General features: G+C 41.5%; 1 protein-coding gene and 1 non-coding gene across 2 annotated transcripts in view; both read left to right on the forward strand.

Annotated features, from left to right (window-relative positions):
- The window catches only part of CNTNAP2 (contactin associated protein 2), a 1,951,553-nt gene that overhangs the window by 1,529,707 nt on the left and 399,987 nt on the right, over positions 1–21,859 (forward strand). The window lies entirely within an intron of this gene.
- On the forward strand, positions 18,696–18,800 carry LOC121490331. Its single transcript, XR_005987636.1, has one exon. It is a non-coding gene; the product is annotated as a U6 spliceosomal RNA (small nuclear RNA).

The following is a 21,859-nucleotide window of genomic DNA, read 5'->3' on the forward strand; positions in this document are numbered from 1 at the left end:
ATAAAAATTAAAAAAAAAAAAAAGGAAACGAAACCCCAGAGGAGTGAAGTTACTTCCCCAAGGTCACATAGTAAGTGATAGAGCTAAGAGTCAAACCCAGAGCAGACAAACTACAGACTCATGCTTAAATATTACACAGCAAGGCATGTAGAGAAAGCAAATTTTTAATATATACACCGTAGAGTATATGGCAAAGAAGCCACTTTTTGAGGGCAATTTGGAAAGTGCTGTCAAAACTTGAACACATATTCTTTGACAGAGCTTTTTACTATATGGCATTCCCTTTCTTAAACAAATACAAATAAATGGAGATGCTGTATTTACCATTTTTTGTAGTAATCAAAACAAAAGAAACCCAAAGAGAAATTTCCATTAATAGAATTTTAGAGAAGTATACTGATGTTAGGCTGTTGAAGGAAGGAAGGAAGTAGATACTCAAACACTTGCATAGGAAAATGTCCAGGGTGAAAACGAAAAAAGAAAGTGGAAGAATAATATGTACGATATGAGTCTGTTTTTCAAAAAATACATATACAGCCATAACCCTTGTACATGCATAGACAAGTTCTGGAAACCATACAAAATAAACTATTAATAACAGTTAACACTGTGGATGAAGGATATGGGGTCTTGTGGAAGTCTTGTCTTTGTCCCCTTCTACATCTTACTTACCCTTGGAATGTTTTTGTCATGATCACAGTTAACCTGTTAAATTAAAATTTTTAGAAGTAGCTTAAAAATCTAAAACAATGGGCGCCTGGGTAGCTTAGTTGGTTAAGCGTCTGACTGTCGATTTGGGCTCAGGTTATGATCTCAGGGTCATGAGATCGAGCACCGCATCGGGCTCTGTGCTTGGCAGCAAGTCTGCTTGATGTTCTCTCCTTCTCCCTCTGTCTCTCCCCCCACTCTCTCTTTAAGTAAAGAAATAGATCTTTCAAAAAAAAAAATCTAAAATGCAAAAGTAAGAGCCCCCACAGGCCTCCTACTACATAACAACAAATACTGTTTTCCTAAGAAAGCAGATAGAAGAATACGTTTCAGCAATGGAACAAAAGCGTCTTGGTTCTTGATTCTATTAGCCCTGGGATTAGAAGGAGCTTATAGGAAATATGCAGGATGTCTCTCTCCCATTTAGCACAGAGACACAGAACATCCAGGCCCTCAGCCTTCTAACCACATGCAAAATACTATGTTTTATCATATTGATCTGAATTCTGTAAAACGCATGTGGGTGCTTTTAATCCTCCTGGGACCCTGCTTGGGACAACAATCCCTTCAGATCTCAATACTCGGTGCTCTGATTCTTGCCCTATTGGAGGATGTGATATTATGAGTCATAGGGTTCTCAGTCACGAGGGGCACGCTTCTCATCGCTAAACTGACCAACACAGTAACCAGTCTTCACATAACTGCCAGTGTGTGTGTGTGTGTGTGTGTGTGTGTGTGTGTGTGTGTAAAATGAAATATTGAACTGGGTAGTCATCGATACATTTCCTTTTGAGAGACATAAATGGAGGTGACCTTTTCATCTAACGAAGGGCATCTTCGTGAAGTTAAGCTTTGTTGGAAAAACCAAAGAAGAAGAAAAAGGATATGATTTCTTTTACACCGATTTAGCCCCAGATTTCAGTGTGTCTCTGCCAATGTGACACCAGAGCCTATTGCAGACAGGTCCCAGGGCCCCCCGTGTTTTAGTCCTCGTGCTTCCTCTGTGAAGTCTCCTGGTCCAACTGCCCGCGTGGTGAAGTTGCAGCTAAATGGGATATTCCTCCAAAGTTTAGCTGCTAAGCTCATTTAGAAGTGTAAGTACTTTCAATATGTGGGTCAGGACTCAGAGCCAAAGGCGAGGAGGGCTTCTGCTCTTTCATTAGGAATTCATCCTGGGATGTGAAATAGGAAATATCCGCACAGCTCATGTAGGCGGGTGCTGGAGAGCTCAAGATGCAAGGCATCCGTGCGAGTTGAAAGACCCCTTGGCAAACGGGGGTAGGGAAATGTCTCTCCAAGTTTCCAGAGGATGCATAAAAATGATATATTATATTCTGTCTCAGGGATATTTTGGTGCCAGCTTGCTTGGCACAGCATAGAATCTTCTGTCACCTCGTGGATTGTATCATGACAGAAAGGTAATTGGGCACCAGAGAAGATGTCAGCGGAGTGTCAATATGGTTTGACCACTGCCCCTAAGTAATATTGATGACAGGAAAGGAAGAGGGATTCATGAGGTGTGAGCCTGTCAGATGTTCAGAGCGTGCCATGGGTTCCCGAGATAAACGCAACCCACCACCAGAATGCTAAATGGACCCCAGCAGAAGAAATTTAGCCATCCTGAGCAAAACAGAGCTAGATGCCAGAGCGCTTTCTGAGCAAACACAGTTCATTTTCCATCCCCTCTGCCCAACATGCTTTAGAAAGGCAGAGGTCCGTTCGTTATATTTTCTTGGGGCGGGGAATTGCATTCTCCCTAAAAATCAATCATGAGAGAAGGATCAAATCAAAAGCCACGTTATTCAGTTTAGAGCAAAGTGCTGAGCACGCAGTTTTGAAGCATGTTGCAACTGGGTCGTGGTCGTGGTGGGGGGCACACACGATGCAGCCCATTTGTCTGCTGGTTTGCTCCGTGTCCCTCTGAAAGGTCCAAGCCATTCCCCGTACAGCTCACCATCACACCCCTTACCGTGTCAACCGCCTCTCCCGGGCCTTTCACAAATGCCTGCCCCTCGTCCTCCAGCTTCTCTCTTACTCCAGCTCCCTTCTAAACCTGAGCTCTGAGCAGTATTGTGGCAACCTCCCAAAATAACTCCTGAGCTTGATGCTCCCCCATCCTATGACTTTATAACTGATTATCACTGTCCGGCTTCATAGAAATTAGGATCACCTAGGAAGCATTCGGAATTACCGACCGTCAGGCCCCGCCTCAGAATAATTTAATCAGAATCTCTAGGGATCAGGTCTGACCATCCTGGACTCATCCAGACTTCCAAGATTTCAAGTGTGTAGCCAGGGTCGAGAGCCACTGATTTCCAGTTAAGCTGGGCTGCACATAATAAAATAAATCAATAAATAAGCCTTAAGCAAGACGAAACCGTATTTCTCTTTTTTGTAAAAGAAGCCCAGGCTCCTTCCAACATTCTTAGAGTTTGACCACATCCTCAGCATCCAGTAGCGCTTCTAGAGCTCCAGCCATCACATTCACGTTCCAGGTGGAATATGAAGGGGATGAAGAAAGCAGGAGTTCTCCCTCTGAAAATGACCTCACATACCACAGCGACAAAGATGTCTGAGTTATGTGGCTTTTAACAGGGCATGAATGTGCGTCCCTAAAAATGAGGGTTCTCGTGCCAAAGGGGAAGGGGAAACTAACAGTTTCTGCCCCAACAGTTAATTCTTCAGAGGAGCCTGCTGATATCCTGTCCATACACTTTCAAGAGGGAAGCCTGCTCATTGTGCTCAGCTAATTAAATACCTGATATTAGCATGAAATAAGTCGCTCTACATGCAAGAAAATAAATGCTTGAGGTGGAAATACAGGATGTTGGGAAAATCAGAGGAGATGAGCGTGGCTAGTAACACTTGTCCGCCTGCCTTTGCCAGCCCCGAGAAGGGTGTACCTCCACTGCAGGCAGATGCTGGGTGTCAGGCGCTATAATGGTCCCCAAAGATGTTCAGGTCCTAATTTCCAGAACTGGTGAACATGTTGCCTTATAGAGCAGAAGGGGCTTTGCAGATGTGCTTAAGGATAAAACCCTTGAGATGGCAAATTATCCTGGATTATCAGGGTGGGCCCAGTCACATCACAGGAGTCTTTAGAAATGGAGAATGTTTCCCAGCAACGGTCAGAAGGAACCCTGGTGATGGAAGAAGGATCGGAGAGAGGCCAGGTTATTTACCTTTGCAGAGCAAGGAAGGGAGGGGGTCCATGAGCCAAGAATGAGGACATCCTCTGGGCCTGGAAAAGGCAGGGAAATGGATTTTCCCACAGCAGCTCCAGAAAGAAACTGAACCCCGATGACACCTTGATTTCGGTCCAGCCGCGCTCGTGCTGGGATGTTAGTCTACAGAACTGTAAGGAACAGCCCTGTGCTGCTTTAAGATGCTTAGTTTGGGGTAATTTGCTGTGGCAGTGATAGAAAACTTACACATCTACTTTCTGCTGCGATCGGAGTCATTGAAAACACTCTGCAAGACATTTTTTTTCTCTCTCGGAGATATTGCTGTCGAGTCAAGGTTGACTGGGAGAAGAATAGCCTTGCAACCCACTTAAAACGAACGTCCTTAACGGTCATCTTATGGCCAACGCCACGTTCCCTGGCCCTCCATCACTTGCTAAAGCAAGAGCTTCCAGCCTGTGCAGAGAACAGGCAGGGTCCTCCTTGGATGTATGGCTCTCTTGACCAGGGAGGACTGTTTGCTGGTTCTTATCTGAGATTGGATCCCCTTCAAGTGGATGATTGTATTGCAGTCGATGCGAATTTTTCCAACTCAGAAACATTCCTGGGTACATCCAGCCGTTCAGCCAGGCCTGGGGCCCTGCTGTGTACGGGGGCTGTGCTAGACCCTCCCGCTGGCCCCCAGAAACGCAGGGTGGGTGGGCACCTTTAACGGTGTGCCTCCTGCTGAAAGATTTAAGATGCCTTCTCGATTCCTTCAGCATTTTAATTTCACAAAACTGATCGTGCTTTCTTTTCTTTTTTTTTTTTATTTTAATTGACAGGCAGAGAAATGAGTGAATAATGAGGGGTTTAGCCATTTTCTTATTTTCATAATATCTAATGAAGTAAAGAGGACATTAGGGGCGTGATGGGATTTCCAATTGTAATACCTCGTTTTTATGGCAGATGCCATTTAGCCTGCATGGTGGCCTGTCCGCATCTGGCCTTGATCCGTTATTTATAGCCAGTTAAACGTCATCTAGATAGCCCCAGCTCTATTAGCAGTGAGCTTTCGTAGCTAGGACGAGGCCTGAAAAATAATGAGCGGCATTACTTCTTGTTATTATTATTTGGGGATATTTTGGTCAGCTTGCTTCATTGCATGGAAACTACCCTGTTTCCCAGGACCCTTGATGCAATAGTCAATTATGAAATATATCTTTCTGGAGTCGTGTGTTCCATTCATTCATTTCACCAATTACGCAGTGAGTTTCCACTGTGCGGTCTACGCGTAAGAATGACAGTACGAGGTGATGCCCCCTCTGAACCACACGGGTCCACTTACACTCAGATTTTTTTTCAATAAATACAGTACAGTCCTATAAATGTATTTTCTCTTCCTTGTGATTTTGTTAACACATTTTCTTTTCGCCAGCTTACTTTATTGTGAGAATACATAACACCTATAAAAAGTATGTGTTAGTGAACTGTTTATGTTATCAGTAAGGCTTCTAGGCAACAGTAGGGTATTAGCAGTTAAGGTTTGGGGGAATTAAAGGTTATTTGCGGATCTTTGACTCTGGGTGGCAGGGAGGAAGTGGACAGGAGAGGTCAGCGCCTCTAACCCCCATGTTGTTCAAGGGGAGGGGGATTCTTGGATGAAAATACAAAGTAACACTAGGACACAGGGGTGGGCTATAGACTGTTTGTTTTCAGATCAAAGAGAACTTGTAAATGCTTTCTAGAGAAAGAAAACCCTCCCAAGAAAATGGTTTGGAATGATCCTGTCAAGTCCCAATTAACCACATACAAATTATCCCATTATAGACTATCCATACTGTTTATTTCTAGTATAGAAAGCATTACAATAATCCCTTTTAATCCTTGTTACATTTTAAATATGCATGTCAATGCAAATTACGAGTATTGAAAAGCAAAGGAAGGCATGGGAAATAAATGAAGAAATGTGGTGAGGGAGAAAAGAGCAGTGATGGGAAGTAGGCAGTCTGGCTTGTTAAGAGCAGCTGTCCCATTTCTGAACGTATGTCCTGGTTTCATGTTCCCTGGGCCCAGCCCCGCTCTTAATTCAAAATCAATGTTGGGAGAAACCCATCACTGACACCAATGTGGCAGCCTTTCGAAGGGTCAGGCCAGGGCGTCTGGAGGGCCACTGCCCCAGATTCCCTCCTCCTTTTCAGGGGCACAGGCTGCCTCTGAGTCTTCTACAAAGATACTGATGGCTTCTCAGGGACTGAATGCTGATGGCTCCTGAGGGACCTTCCAAGGACACTGTGGGATAGAGAATGTAATAACATGCACATGACAACTTGGTTTTTGTGTTTTGTTTTTTTTCTAGTGATGGGTTATTTTCCACAGTAGGTCCACCCTACTGTTGGTTTACCCCAGGATGCTTGGGCTAGGCTGTAAAGTCTAGAAGCCACTCAAACTACCCATAGTTCTCCCCATGAATGTGCATCCATTCTGATTCTAGGACTACTTCAGACCCTGTTCATCACTGTTAACTCCCCTAAGACTGCATTCAGAAACAGAAAAACAGGCCAAAGGAACGTGAGAGATGGTTATGAGTTGTTAGTAAAAAGAGGTTGCAAAAATCAGCTTGTGAAAATTTATCCTAAGCTCAATGTGAGCCATCAGTGTGATGTGGCCACCAAAATACACAACAAAACTAAATACTCTTGATATAACCTTGGTCAAACGCCCAGATCACAAGATTCTACAGCATCAGCTATACCACACCTGAGGTATCATATCTAGTGCTGGAAAACTAGAACATGGACGATGAGGTCAGGGAATTTGAGGAGTATTCTGTATGAGGACAGTTGAGCAAAAGAGGAAGGGAAGAAGGGAAGAAGGAAGGAAAGAAGGAAGGAAGGAAGGAAGGAAGGAAGGAAGGAAGGAAGGAAGGACACTGTTCAGTGCAAGAGTCACTTCCCTTGTGTTATGGGATGAATTTTGTCCCCTAAAAAGGTATGTTCAAATCCTAACCCCAGCACCAGTGAACATAACCTTATTCGAACATAAGTCCTTGCAGATGTTGTCAAATCACGGTGAGATCATTAGGCTGGTGAGTGGTATCCTCATCAGACGAAGAGAAGGGACACAGAGAGACACACACAAAGAAGAGAAAAATGTGTCAAGATACACAGACAAGGAGAATACCAGGTAAGGTTGGAGGCAGAGACTGGAGTGACACGTCAATAAGCCAAAGAATGCTGAGGATTGCCAGTGACCTCAGAAGCTAAGAGAATGGCATGGATCAGATCGTCCACCAAACCCTTCAGAGAGATTCTTCCCTAGACCCCGGAGACAGCTTGATTTTGGATTTCTAGCCTCAAGAACTGTTGGAAAATAAATTTCTGTTGTTTCAAGCCACCCAGTTTGTGATCCTTTTTAACCACAGCCACAGGAAACTAGTGCATCGAGCAGTGCTTGCTCCCAAGCCAAGGTATTTCCATGTGGATGGCTGCGGGCACTTCCTGGGGTCTTCCCAAATGCTCACCATCACCCAGAGCACTGTATCTGCAGATCGTCAGATGATCCTCACAACAGCCCTCTAAAGTACGCACCATTTTTAGGTCAAGCTTGGAAATAAGGAAGCCAAGGCTTAGAGAGGTTGATGAACTCGCCCAGGACCACACAGTTAATAAGTAGGGAATGGGGATGAATGAAGGCAATCTAATGCTGGGCCCCAGGATTTTAACGAGTGTGCTCCATTTCCTCCGGAGAGGAAGGGGAAGTGGTGCAATGGGTCAAAGAGCTAAAGATGGAAGGGAAGACGTAGCAGAGACAGCATCGCGGGACCACGTATCTCCTTGAGAAAGACAAAAGAAAGAAATGCAGCCTTGCCCCATCCTCCGGGAAGTGCGGGAGCTGGACTGTGCATGAGAGTAGTGACCAAGGTAAACAGAGGGCAGCTGTCAATGCCTCTCTAATCAGAAAGAAACAGAATACATGTGGAAATTGGGATTCATAGGGAGATCCAAAACAAGTTTCTAGAAAGAATAGGCAAGAGAAACAGAAATGAATTCAATTCCAAACTGTTATTAAATTTTTAAGATTGGAGTTCAATTTGCCAACATATAGCATAACATATAGCATAACACCCAGTGCTCATCCCGTCAAGTGCCCGTCACCCAGTCACCCCCACCCCCCTTCCACCTCCCCTTCCACCACCTCTTGTTCGTTTCCCACAGTTAGGAGTCTCTCATGTTCTGTCTCCCTCTCTGATATTTCCCACTCTTTCTCTCCTTTCCCCTATAATCCCTTTCACTATTTTTTATATTCCCTAAATGAATGAGACCATATAATGTGTGTCCTTCTCCGATTGACTTATTTCACTCAGCATCATACCCTCCAGGTCCATCCACGTCGAAGCAAATGGTGGGTGTTTGTCGTTTCTAATGGCTGAGGAATATTCCATCGTATAGAGAGACCACAGCTTCTTTATCCATCATCTTTTGACGGACACCGAGGCTCCTTCCGCATCCAAACTGTCACTAAATTAAGATGCACAGCACCACATGGATGATCTCTCATCAGTGTGCCAACGTTATTATTTTAGTGAGTGTAAACATACATATGACACTCCCAATCATCCTTAAACTCTTGCCATGACCCTTCCTGCAGTCCCTCTTTGTGATAGTGCATAGGTGGCCTCCAACCAGTGTCCTCGTCACTTCTGCCTGAGAAGTACCAAGCTTCTCTTCCTGTCACCTGACTTTTTTCCAGCACAAACCAGGTTTGTGGTTTTTATTCAGGTCTTCCTCCTCTATTTCTTCACACTCCAGTGATCTTCCTGCCCAGTCCATTCTTTTTTGTCCTCATGAAGAACATACTTCCAATCCCAGGAGCCTGTCTTCCTGTCATCTTAAGTCATGGCCATCATGACTGCAAACCAGGTCTCCTCTTTAAACCAGCTGAGCTTTCCTTTTTGATCAGTTGCAACCATCACCCAGTCCCCTATAAAATCACCAGAGATGTCACTAGAACCTCCCGTTAACTCCGCAGCGGGTCTTCCCCTCTGGAGATGCAGTGCAAAGTCATACTTTCCATGAATTTCTAGCTTTTCTTTCTTTTTTTTGTTTTTGTTTCTTTTCTTTTTTCTTTTTCTCCCCTCCCCCACCCCCACTCCTTTTCTTTTCTTTTTTAACTATGGATCCCATCATTCATTGGCAAGCTTTTAGAAAATAGAAGAAATTCTAGGAAGTTAATTGCGTAGATGTATACTTCATATAATTCAAATTAACTAATTTTATTTTTAATACTGTGTTTTTAGAATGGTTTTAGGCTCACAGCAAAACTGAGTGGAAGATACAAAGAGTCCCTATTTACCCCCTCCCTCCCAACACGGCCTTCCCAACTATGAACATCCTTCACCAGAGTGGCACGTTTGTTAGAACAGATGAACCTATACTGACATGTTATTATCATCCAAAGCCCATGGCCCGCATTAGGAGTCACTCTTAGTGTACGTTCTATGGGGTTGGATAAATATATAATGACATGTATCCACCATTGTAGGATCGCACAGAACAGTTTCTCTGCCCTAAAAATCCTCTGTGCTGCACCTGTTCATCCCTCTTTTCACCCCAATTCCTGCCAACCTTTGTTTTGTTTTGTTTTGTTTTACCATCTCCATAGTTCTGCTTTTTATATAATGTCATGTAGTGAATCACATGTTGATAGCCTTTTCAGATTGAGCTAATTTTATTTTAATAAAAATAATGTTAAAGTACATGGAAGAATTTAGGGGTAGTGACATTGTGAAAACCAGTATATATTTAATTATCCTCTACTTGAAATTTAAAACAGATGTAAATGTCCTTTGAGCTAGCTGTAACTTGCTCAAATGAAATCTTAGTTAAAAGTCCAATATGAAAAGATTTAAAAAGTCTTGAGGCAAAGGGAGGGACCAGTGGAGTACTCCACCACCTACATGCTTCCTTTACCCATCATCCTCAACAGTGGGCAGTTAGTATTTTTATGAATCCTCCAGGGCTTCATGAAGCACAGCATTAAAACCACAGATTTCAGGGGATGCCTAGCTGGCTTAGTCAGTGGAGCCTGTGACTCTTGATCCTAGGGTTATGAGTTCGAGCCCCACATTGGGTGTAGAGATTACTTAAAAAAATAAAATCTTAAAAGAAAAAACACAAAGATTTCCGAAAATAGGACTTAAAACATTTAGCAAGATTATAAGAGGAATATAACAAAAATCTCTTCATTTTTCCATAACAATATGTGAAAAGCAGTCTGTAAAGTTGTCAGAGTTTATTTGATGTTTGACTTCACGTTTTTTTTTTTTTTTTACTTAATGTTTTTTGATCCCTTGGCATATATCCTCGAGTTTGTTAAAGGACTAATATTTCTAAACCAAAGATATTACTGATAATCAAAATTCAAAGAAAATTAAAGCCAACATCTTTTAATGCGTTGAACACTTTAAATCACTGTGATCTACATATTACAGCATGCATTCCAAATTCAAATTAAGGTTTGATTAATTGACTAGTATACAGATTGTAGTCCATGAAAAGTTTCTATATTCTTCGTGCCAGAATTTATCTTGTGAACATTCAGAGTAAGTATCCAAAAATGAGAAGGGGGAAACACTGGGGGAATCTTTATAAAGAAAACAATGTTTTTAAAATACTTTGTTGGTTCGAGTTCAAGTCATAAGACAAAGGCGTGTTTGACTCTTAAGACAAGTTGACATATGTAGAAGTAGTTTGATGATCTGGAGATTGCCTAAAGACTATATTTCCTCCCTAATTTGAATTATTTATAATCCCATAATTAATTACACAGAGTAAAATTGAATTGCTAATAAATGCCAGAGAAACCAATTTAAATTGGTATTCATCTCCAAAGTCGGCTCCTCTATAATCACAGCAGATTTTTCAAGGTTTAATATTTACTACAATAAGTCAATAAAACAACTGCACATATTAGAAATGGTAGACAACCTCCTCCCAGGATATACATAATGTACATGTTAGATTTAGTTTTTGTTTGATACAGAAAATCTTTTTAAAGATTTCCACTCCCTAAAGATAACTTTTTAAGCAAGGAAAATGGACAGTATTCTGTTCACCCAGTTATTGACCTATTCACTGGACCTCTCCTTGTCTTTCTCTTTTTTTTTTTTAAAAGATTTTACTTATTTATTTGAAAAAGACAGAGAGAGCATGAAAGGGGAGAGGGAGAGGGAGAAGCAGACTCCCCACTGAGCAGGGAGCCTGACGCAGGGCTCAATTCCAGGGCCCTGAGATCATGACCTGAGCTGAAGGCAGATGCTTAACGGACTGAGCCACCCAGGCCCCCCTCGGATCCCTCTTTCTCTTAGTCATTCTCAACCTGGGTGGGTGGCAGTAGCAACCTGTGTCACACTGAGAAACCTCTGAAGGTCAGGTTGGAATGTTTGAAGTACCGTGGACATTAGTAGCCCAATACGGTTTAAAAAGAAGTTTGATTTACTGTAAGGCTTAGAAGAGTGGAATAAATACGATTTCAAACATTGTAGAATAAATCAAACAGCTTCTAGGCTCAAAAGAATTGGCAGGCATGGGCTAGTGAATTGGCCAATATCATCGTTCTTACAAAATAAATTTCCAAACCCAAGTCATTTCTTCGTGCTCATGCAATATCTTCAGAATTTCATGGAGTGAAATAAGCTACGTTTCACCAATAAACTTTGAAATGTTAGACTAAATGCAGACAAGTTCTTTCCTGATTCGGGAGTTACTGATGCTGCCTGAGGATTTTTCTTTTGGGACTCGGGGAGCAGACCCCAGAGTCAAGCTTGAGGTCACTGCACTATTTTCCTCCTACAGAATTTCCTAAACCAGTGAAATCAGTGGTTTCTCAGCCTGGGAGCCTATTCTACATACTCTGTGTTTATGCAAGAGGGTATTGCTTTAAACAGTTAATTTGTGATTCCATATATGGTGTAGTTTGAGCCTATAATTAAAGAATACTGAAGTATGCCACCTGCAGGTTTGCGCGGCCTTCCCGTCATTCAGAGCCTGTTTCTTCCCCTGGTATAGCCGCACTGAAAGAACTCGGTCATTTCTCCAAAGTAGGAAGTTAATTGGTGTGTGGCTTATTTCTGAGATTCTCTGAGTAAGGAGTTTGAGTTATCAAAGGTCACCAAACTTTTCAGTTTCCAAAATCTTCTTAAGATGGGAAGCCTGCGTACGGTGATGAGCAGTTAAGTGAGTTAAACCATAAGAGTTACACTTCCAAGCTCAGAAGGGATCTGAAGCATCTAGTTCAAGGCTTTTTACCTAAGAGGGCAAAGAAGAAAAAGGCAGATATAAATATCATCTGCAGCTCTGGAGTCATGAACAGCCCACATTACCACCGAATGGCAGGGCTATACGTCTCAAAGTTTATGAATATAACCAGTTCTTATAGCCAACGGGTAAAGGAAGTCCAGAAGATGAAAAGCATCACATCTTATTCACAGTGTGTTCACTACCTCCCCACAAATACTTGACTGCTGGAATATGTGTAAATTTGTCCCTGTCCAGTTCTACTGTTGCTCATGCTCCAAAAGGTTTTTCGGGGTTTTTTTCACTCCTGTTGCATTTAAATTTGAAAGACAAATACGGAGATTTTTGGAATGCCTTATTCTGTTTAGTAAATTCCAGAGCTGACTCTTGTAGAACATTTAGCTCCGGCCATAAAGTTTAGAAATTACATTGACTACTAATCAGTTGTAAAGCCATTCTTTCTAGTTAAAAGATTTGGATGAATCTTTTATTTGGAAAATAGGTTGCATCTAGGAGTCCGTATTTACTTGCAGCAGCTCAAAATTGAATTTTAGCCACGTTTTGGTCAGTTGCAAGTGGAAATTGTATAACTGAAATCGTTTACAAGATTAAGTTAAATCAGGGTTGAGAGAGAATATATGGTGACATATGAACTCAAGGTTACCGACTAAATTCTATATTTTTAACTTCTTTTTGAACCCTTATAAATACCTAGTGAATTCTGGTATGCTCTTGCCCTTCTATTCTGGTCATGCAATTTATGATTAAAAGAAAAAGCTTTGTTTTAGAAAAATTTTTCAGGGATGCCTGGGTGGCTCAGTGGTTAAGCATCTGCCTTCTGCTCAGGGCATGATTCTGGACTCTCGGGATGGAGTCCCACATCGAGATCCCTGCAGGGAGCCTGCTTCTCCCTCTGCCCATGTCTCTGCCTCTCTCCATGTGTCTCTCATGAATAAATAAGTAAAATCCTAAAAAAATAAAAACAAAAACAAAAAAAAAGAAAAGAAAAAAATTTCATTTACAGCGTTAGGGAAAAAAATCTTAGTATACCTCTTTTGCTCAAAACTGGTTTTTAAAACAACCCTTCTATACATTTGCTCTCTCTACTTCACTGTTTTTCTCCTCGCCATGGATATGCTTATCTGGAAATCATGTATGCATTGTAGCATGCGGGACATCAGACCCTCAGAAGAGATGCAATGTAACACTTGCTATGCACCCTTATTTTCATTCCTCACTTAGCTTCCTAAAACTCTTCTTTTCACTTGAGTCTAGTAAAAGCTCATTTGAATGTGTGCTTTTGAGTGGATAAGAAAAAAAATTCTAAAATAACTAGTCCTTCTTTGTACTTTTTAAAACACGTATTGATTTTTTTATGATGGCACTAAAACAGCTAAACATAAGGCCTTTTATCTAAGCACATTAGGTCTCCATAGTAAATTCATTTAAAAAGGAAGTTTAGAGAAAGCAAAATAAAACAAAAAAGAGGTGACTGTTAAGTCACATATTTGGGCACACAGATCCAGTCTCTTTTGCAGGGTTGTATTTTTTGTACATTTTTTTTTTTTTTATATTCACCTATCATGAACCAGTGGACCTTGACTCCAAAGGGCAAGTGGCGTGGGTATTGCTAGAAGAGGGTCAGTCAGATGTGGCTTAATCTGAAAGGCAGAGAGGGGTCGGTTGTAAAAGAGGATGAGATACTATCTTGTTGAGCTTTTTTGTTTGCGGCACCCTGGAATATGAATGCAAAATAATGAAGAGCGCTGCTGAGAAGGTATCCTGGAGTTGGTTTTGCTTCATTCAACTATGAAATGACTACATGTATTCATTTTTCTCTCCCCTCTCTCATTTTGAGGATATGATAAAATATGTTTCCTCTTTGTCTCCTCTTTCTTTAAATCGATCTTCTTGAAACAAAATAAACATATAACCACCATGCTGCACCTCTGCCCCTTGATGATATGGCTTAGACACTTGCAATGCACCCTTATTTTCATTCCTCACTTAGCTTCCCTCAAGGGTTAAGCACTCTTGACACTCAAATGCTGATTCGAGGGACACAGTACTCAACATAGGAAACACGATGGCAGACTTCCTGTCTCTTTCCCTCTATGCCCTGCATCCCTTAAATGGAGCTATGAAAGTTTCTGTGCTCTTTTGATAAAGAAAACCAAAACGGAACACAACAAATGAGTGAATGAGTTAGAACAAACTTTGGCAGCTGTGGATAAAGTCGAAACCATTGCTACAGGGCATAGGAGACCTAAAATTATAGGCAGGACCTGCTGCAGTTCTCCGCCATGTTCTCTCCAGGGTCCCACATCACCCCCACCACAGTGAGTCCCACCTTTCTGGTTTTTCTCCAGGATTTTATTCTTAGATCTCTGACTGTTGGACTTAAGAAGGAAATGCAAGCCAGTCAGTCTTGCCTGGATTATGGGAAAAGTCAGAAGACGGATTGGCCTTTTTGTGAACCCTATGACCAGCTAGCTTTAGAATTTGTGTTTCTAGTTCACATTTCCATTTTCTCACAAAGATCTTTAAAATGCTTTCCCCCAGCTTCCCACCTCCCATATGCATCCACCCAACAGGACATCTTCCAAAGTGTGGGAGTTGCCTATGGTTTTACCAATACTGAGCTGTAAATACAAACTCAGATCTTTGTTAGTGGCCAACAATGCATGAGACAAAAATAATGTGTTCCACTGAACACAGCTGGAGGGTGAATGTCCCCTAAGGCTGCTGGTCATCTGAACCCTCGGACTAACCATTCCGGTGCCTTATTCCTGTGCGGCGGTGCCTTCTTGCAAACATCCCTGCTGTCTTTTCTTTCCATGCTGCCATGGGCCCTCAGTACTCAGGAAATGAACCTCACTCAGTTCCTCCTGGAGCAGACCCCCACATATGAGATCATGCCTGAGTCCACTGGATAAAAGCAACAACTTATAAGCATGAGTTTAATTCCCTGGTGGTACTGAAGAACAACATTAAATTCTCATTTCCTAGCCCCCATTGAGGTGTTAATGACTTCCTAGATTTTCTTTTTTTAAGATTTTATTTATTTATTCATGAGAGACACAGAGAGAGAGAGAGAGAGAGAGAGAGGCAAAGACATAGGCAGAGGGAGAAGCAGGCTCCTCGAAGGGAGCCTGATGCAGGTCTTGATCCCTGGACCCCGGGATCATGCCCTGAGCTGAAGGCAGACGCTCAACCGCTGAACCACCCAGGCATCCCAACTTCCTAAATATTTTTTCCCGTGACTTAGAGATTGCTATTTCATCAATAGTTATGAGATAAGAGAGATTTGGGGTTAAAGACCCTAATTGCTCCTGTATAAAAATAATAACAATAGCAAATAACCATTAACAAGCCCCCACCATTTAGCAGGTGCCTTAGATCTTTAATCCTCATGACAGTCCTCTCAAGTAGGCACAGTGTTCCCATTTCTCAGGTGTACCAGGTGACTTTCAGCAGGGACAACTTTCTGTCTTGCAGCTACAAACTGGTAGCTAAGTTTTGATCCCATGTCTGACTCCAAATTCATTTTATTTTTGTAACACCCATTCTGTGGAGATAGAAATTATGACTGGTTATCATTGCTTTCTTTTCCTGCATTAAAAGTCTTTTTCTGACTTTACCCACTCATAAAAATAGACATCTACAGAAAAGGAAGAAATGAAGTCATTTACTACCAGATGCCAGACTTGTCCACTAAGCTATGATTTTGAAGCATGCAGGGGACAGAGCAGCAAGACAAATAGATGATGAAACAGGAAAAAAGTCTAAAAACTGATCCACAGCTAAAAGAACTTGGCATTGAAAGAGCAAACATGAGGAACTGCTAAGGAAAGGAAAATAAATGATGTTGTATTCATTAGATTTCAATATTTGAAAAATAAACTAGATGCTTCCTCTTCAAACAGAAACATTCAGAGAAATGTAGAGACCTCAATGTAAAAAAAAATTTTTTTTAATGTACAAAAAAAGATAAAAATTTAAAAATATGAAAGGGAAATGCAAGTGATATCCCTGACATCCAGGGAAGAAATAGCAGACCATAAAGAATATAGTAATAAACCGGACCTCATCAAAGTTTGAAAATATTCGTATAAAAAAATCACTATAGTTAAATTGAAAAGATACATAACAGATTAGAGGAAGGTAATTATATAACAAAGACCAGGATCCAGACAATTCTAACAGACGCCTACAATTAATAAAAGGAGTGAGGCAGCACTTAAAATTTGAATTAGAAATTAGCCAGAATGATTTTGTTTTACGTTTTTAAAGTAATATTTAATAGGACCACATTTATATTCCTACCATCTTACTGGTTTTTATTAAATATCTTTCTGTTTTTAGTCTTCTTCCAGACCCTGGGAGAATAATTGCTACAAAGTAGGATATTTAGTTTATCTGCACTGTATTCATATGAAAACAACAAAAATGCTAGGGAAGCGCCAGTTCTGGGCCACAGAGGTGAACACAGATGCTTTAGACAGAGGCTTCTCAAAGACGCAAAAACAGCCCCAGAGAATGAGAATTTTAAAACAGACCTTCTAGCTTGAAATGGGACTAGTTTTAATTAGTAAGAAAGGTAATGTAGAGTATGGGGAGGGGGGTTGGGGGGGATTTTGGTAGTGATTGCTCTAAATTTGTGCAATTTATGGAATGCATACTCCTTTCAAAAAATAGGTCTCGTATGAAGCTGGTCAGACGCCAGGATTGTGTTCACTTTCCACCAAACATGGATAGCCTGGGGCTGTAGGGCTCTCTAGTTTTCCAGCTAAAAGGAAACATGAGAGCCTGGACTCTGAAGTCTGGGGTCGTGGTAGATCCCCTGCCCACCCGGCTAGAGGTGGATGCTTAGAGCACAGGGCCTGTCGGGAGCAAGGTGGGTGCCTGACAATCCCAGTCACGCCTCATACCTTCCATTCCTCTGTTCACTGCCAATTTCATCAGTTCATATTCCCATTTCCCTACCCCAAAGGCTCATTTATCTTTAATATCCATTGGTTAGATATAAGTACAACAACCCACTCTTTGTCTCATAGGACATACAAATTTTGAAATCAATAAAAAGATGTTAACGTAAAATATAATCACACAGTTAAATATGTACCAGGAGCCAAAAAAAGGGAGAGGGGAAGCAGATAACATTTTACTTACATTTAAGTGAAAAGCCATATATTTTATTTAAGTCCATGAGATAAAAACAGGCATGAAATCTATCGGGCAGCCTGGGTAGCTCAGCAGTTTAATGTCACCTTCGGCCCGAGGCATGATCCCGGAGACATGGGATTGAGTCCCACGTGGGGCTCCCTGCATGGAGCCTGCTTCTCCCTCTGCCTGGGTCTCTGCCTTTCTGTCTGTTTCTCATGAATAAATAAATAACACCTCTAAAAAAGATAAACAATATTTGGCAAAAAAAAAAAAAGAAAAAGAAAGAAAGAAAGAAATCTATCTGAATCCTCCAGCAACTACTCAGAGTTTTGTGGTCCTGGGCCTGTAGTTGAAGCAGGGAAACTCAAAAACCTAAGAGGAGGTATTTAAATGCATTGAGATGAATAACGAAAGAGCTTTCAAAATATCATCGAATATCATCGTATTCTGATCAAAAGTAAAGGCAGCTGTGCATCTCCATTCTCGCACGCGCGCACACACACACACACACACACACGTGCGTGCATGTGCTCATCCACTGTGGCTGGCAAGGAAAGCTGAGTGCACCAATCTAAAAGGTTTCTTCCTTCTTTCACCACTTGAGGCTGAGAGTTATTTGGTTTAACTTGACTCACCCTTGGAGTCCTTCAAAGCTATAAATTTCAAAACAAAGATGATCAGAGCTTTAAAAATGGTTCCTGAAGCAATTTGCCACCCAAATTTACCTATATATATAGTGATCCAGACATTACTGCTTCTGATAGAGAAAAACAGAAGGTATAGTCAGGCCCACAGGGCAATTGTGGGTACAACAGGACCTTGTAAACCAAATTCACTAAGCAGGAGTTCCTAAGCATGAGGGAAAATCTTTTAGAAAGATCTGTAAAACGATTAAATTATCATACCTTCTGACTGTAAGTCCCAATAAATGGTCTTCATTATAATATTTGAAGCAACCATATAAAAAGAGAAACTGCTAAGTTATCTTATATTTCTATTGTAGAAGAGCAATTTTTCATTGTCAGAGTTGGTTTTGTGGTTATTATTTAGCTGGAATTACCCTAATAATTTTCTGTCAAGACACTACTACGTGTGCCCTCCCTGAAATACATGCACGTCCACCCACGGCTGGGTGCTGTTAAAATGGGGTGGCCTGATGCCGCCCCCCGCCCCTGGGAACACTAACTGTGCTCAGGCCTAGGGAGGAGAATTTGAGGAAGGCTTTGGGATGAGGGGTCACATGAGGGGAAGAGAGAGACCCTGGAAGGGACGACAGGGGCTATGGGCTTATTTGTAAACTGGGGATCAAATGTGTGGAATTTACAAGGTAAATAAAATAGCAGTAAAGAGGGAGAAATCCAGAGCCCTCTTCAGCAGTACATATATTAAAACTGGAACCATACAGAGAAGATTAGCATGGCCCCTGCGCAAGGATGACACACAAACTCGCGAAGCGTTCCATATTTTTTGGTTTCACTCATGCGTGGAACATATGAAACAGTGCAAGGGACCACCAGGGAAAGTGGGGAAACTGGGTGGGGAAAAATTAGAGAGGAAGACAAACCATGAGAGACCCCTAACTCTGGGAAGCAAAGAGTTGGGAAAGGGGCATTGGGTGGAGGAATGGGGTAATAACTGGGTGATGGGCATTAAGGAGGACACTCCATGGGATGAGCACTGGGTGTTATCTAGATGTTGGCAAATTGAATTTAAATAAGTTTTTTTTGAGTGAGAAGTCTGCCTCCTACCAGGATTCCCAGTAGCTTTCCTGGAAACCGTTAGCCCTCCCTTCTCCCCTGCCAGCACTAAAATATTATTCACAACACACACAAGTTTCCAGATGACACTCACAGAAAAACTTGTCACGCCCAAGGGACTGTCTCTCCCCAGAGAGCTAAGCAGACAGAAAATAACTATGTGTCTTTATAAACAAACCCCTCGTGAATGACAGTGGACCCACACATGTCAGCTCTCCAACAGAGTTCATACTCGCTCAACTGCCAGGTTTGCTCCTATTTTGATTCCGGAATTAAAATGTAATTAGTGTATTTTTAATTAGTCCAAATGTAACACATTAAGATTCGGTAATTACTATAAAACGATGAGTTGTGATTGAATGTCCCCTCAAACCAGAGACATTTAAAGACAGGTGCCATTTATTGCTTTGTTGTTCCTGCCTTGAAAACTCTCATCTTTCCCTGGGTGAATATATAGTTTCAAGATCTGAGTGATTACACTGGGTTGGAGCTTTACAGTCGGAGTCCGCTATCCTGACATCGTTAAACTGTGTAAGTTCTTTGATAATGTGATGGTGTCCACCTAAGAACCTCGTGATTGCCTTTCTTTTTGGCCGCACTTTTCTGGGTGTTTCCCACGTTAGTATGCCCCTGTACCTTATCTGCTTTTAAGACCAGTTTGGTTCATGAGATGTTACGTTTTCTCTTTAGTCTGACACTGAATCTCACTGCTATTTCTGGGTTCTACGTATCCTCCCGTCTCAGCAGGACTTAGAGTAGATCTAGACAAGTGGTCCTAGGGGTTCAAGATCCGACGCAGAACAGCAGCCCTAAATGAAGCACCTGCCGCAGATAGGAGTCTTGTCTCTTAACTCTCACGTTTCCTGGACTGAATCAGGTCAGATGGGACCAAACACTGATGGATTTCTCAGTTACACTGGAATTTTAAATGACATATAAATGAGCTAAACTTGATATAGAATTAAACCTTCCATCCTATAGCCAAAAAAAAATAATCATTGGTAAATGATTTCCGATAACTCTTAAGACACGTTGCTCAAGAGGAGAAATCCTAAAATCATTCAGTCATACGTAATTTGAGATCATCCCACCTGAATGAATCATCCCACCCTTTGTAGGAAAACTGCCCGTGCCTTTTCAACCACATACTCCAGAAGCCTGTTTCGGTATCTCGAGAGCTCATGCAATAGTTGAGAGCATTGATCTGTGCGTTGGAGGCTTCATATTTCCTTTGAGTCACAGCTGTCTCTCTGGAACTTAGATTTAGTAATGCCAGCTCTGCCCAGTGCAGGGAGAAATACAGAAAACACACACGTCCTATTTCCTGGCCCTTCAAGTATGTGACAACTGCTGTCAAGTCTTTAAGATGTCTCCAGACCTAAAATCCCCAGTGTCCATAGTAGCTCTGGAATCTTACCTTCCTCGATACTATCGCACTTGTGAGTGTTCTAATTATGGCAACCAGACATAAAGACAGATGTTCAAGTGTGTCCTGATTGGAACCGTGATAGTCACACTATGCACGTCTTGCTTTGTTTGAGTCACCAGGTCCTTCAGTGCATGCCAATAATAGATTAACTTTTTATATAACTTCTTCTATTTCCCTGCTAGCGTGTCTGGCATTTTTGTGTAAAGCCTTCTAATCATTTTTTACATGAAATGATGTTGGGTCCTATCTCTCTATTCTATACTTGGGATTTAAACCAGAAATTTTTCCACTTAGTCCTATTGGATTATAGACTGTTACTTTCTTTTTCCAGTTTACCTAGATCATATTGATCTTGCTATGAATACTGTGGGAAAACATCTAAGTTTAGCTTATCCACAAGTTTCAAGAGTGTACTTTCTCTTCCAAGGTGTTACTCCTTTTAGGCAGGAAAAGCCCAAGATCAGACACGCGCCACATGCACCTGTGGAAGCGTCTTTCCAGAAGCTCACTAAGTGAGAGTGCACCTACCCCCTCCTCCGTCATTCAACCGCATTCCAACATGTCAGCAAAGACTTTATGATTGGCTCAATCAAATGCTCTTTGGAAGGAAGACATACTCACTAAGGGACTTTGCCAGTCTTTCAATCTCTATGCGCGCTAACTGCTAGCCATCCTATCTTTTCTTTCTAAATGCTAATGAGCCTTCTGTTTAATGGAAAATCCAGCATCCTGGGCTTCTCATTTTTATGTTTTACTCTTTCTGCCATTTTGGGGAAAAAACAAAACAAAACAAAAAACAGAGTAACTCTGTTCTCCAGAAATATTTAACATAAAAATGTAAAATTTTGCTCATATTCTTTCTGAGCAGGCCTTGTGCACCCATATGAAGTAAACACTGTGTTTTAGAACATGACTAAGTACGTGATTATTCTACATTGACTCCTGATTTTCCAAGATGTTCATGATACATAAGGAAGGAGTGTTATTATTTAAAAACAGTTACAGGCGAGAAAATGACAACACGTGAAGGAAACAGCATTTCATGTCTCTAACAAGACCATCTGCCTGTGGGCAAGATTTTTTAAAAATCCTAATTGAAAAGAAAATAATGTTAAGAGACATATGCCCATGTTTACAAGTGGAGGGGAATTGACAAAATGTTTGTGTTTTGCCAGTACTTTTACAGACAACTGTTACACATAATGGGGAAAATTAAAATCAGTAATTACCTTTCTGGTCTGCCGTTGTTTTAAATGTGCTTGGGATTTCCTAAGCGTCCATTCTAAATAATTACTTGTGATAAGTTTAAATGTCCTCATTTAAAGGGTTGTAGAATGCTAC

Source organism: Vulpes lagopus, chromosome 4 (genome assembly GCF_018345385.1).
Source record: "Vulpes lagopus strain Blue_001 chromosome 4, ASM1834538v1, whole genome shotgun sequence".
Classification (NCBI taxonomy): domain Eukaryota; kingdom Metazoa; phylum Chordata; class Mammalia; order Carnivora; family Canidae; genus Vulpes; species Vulpes lagopus.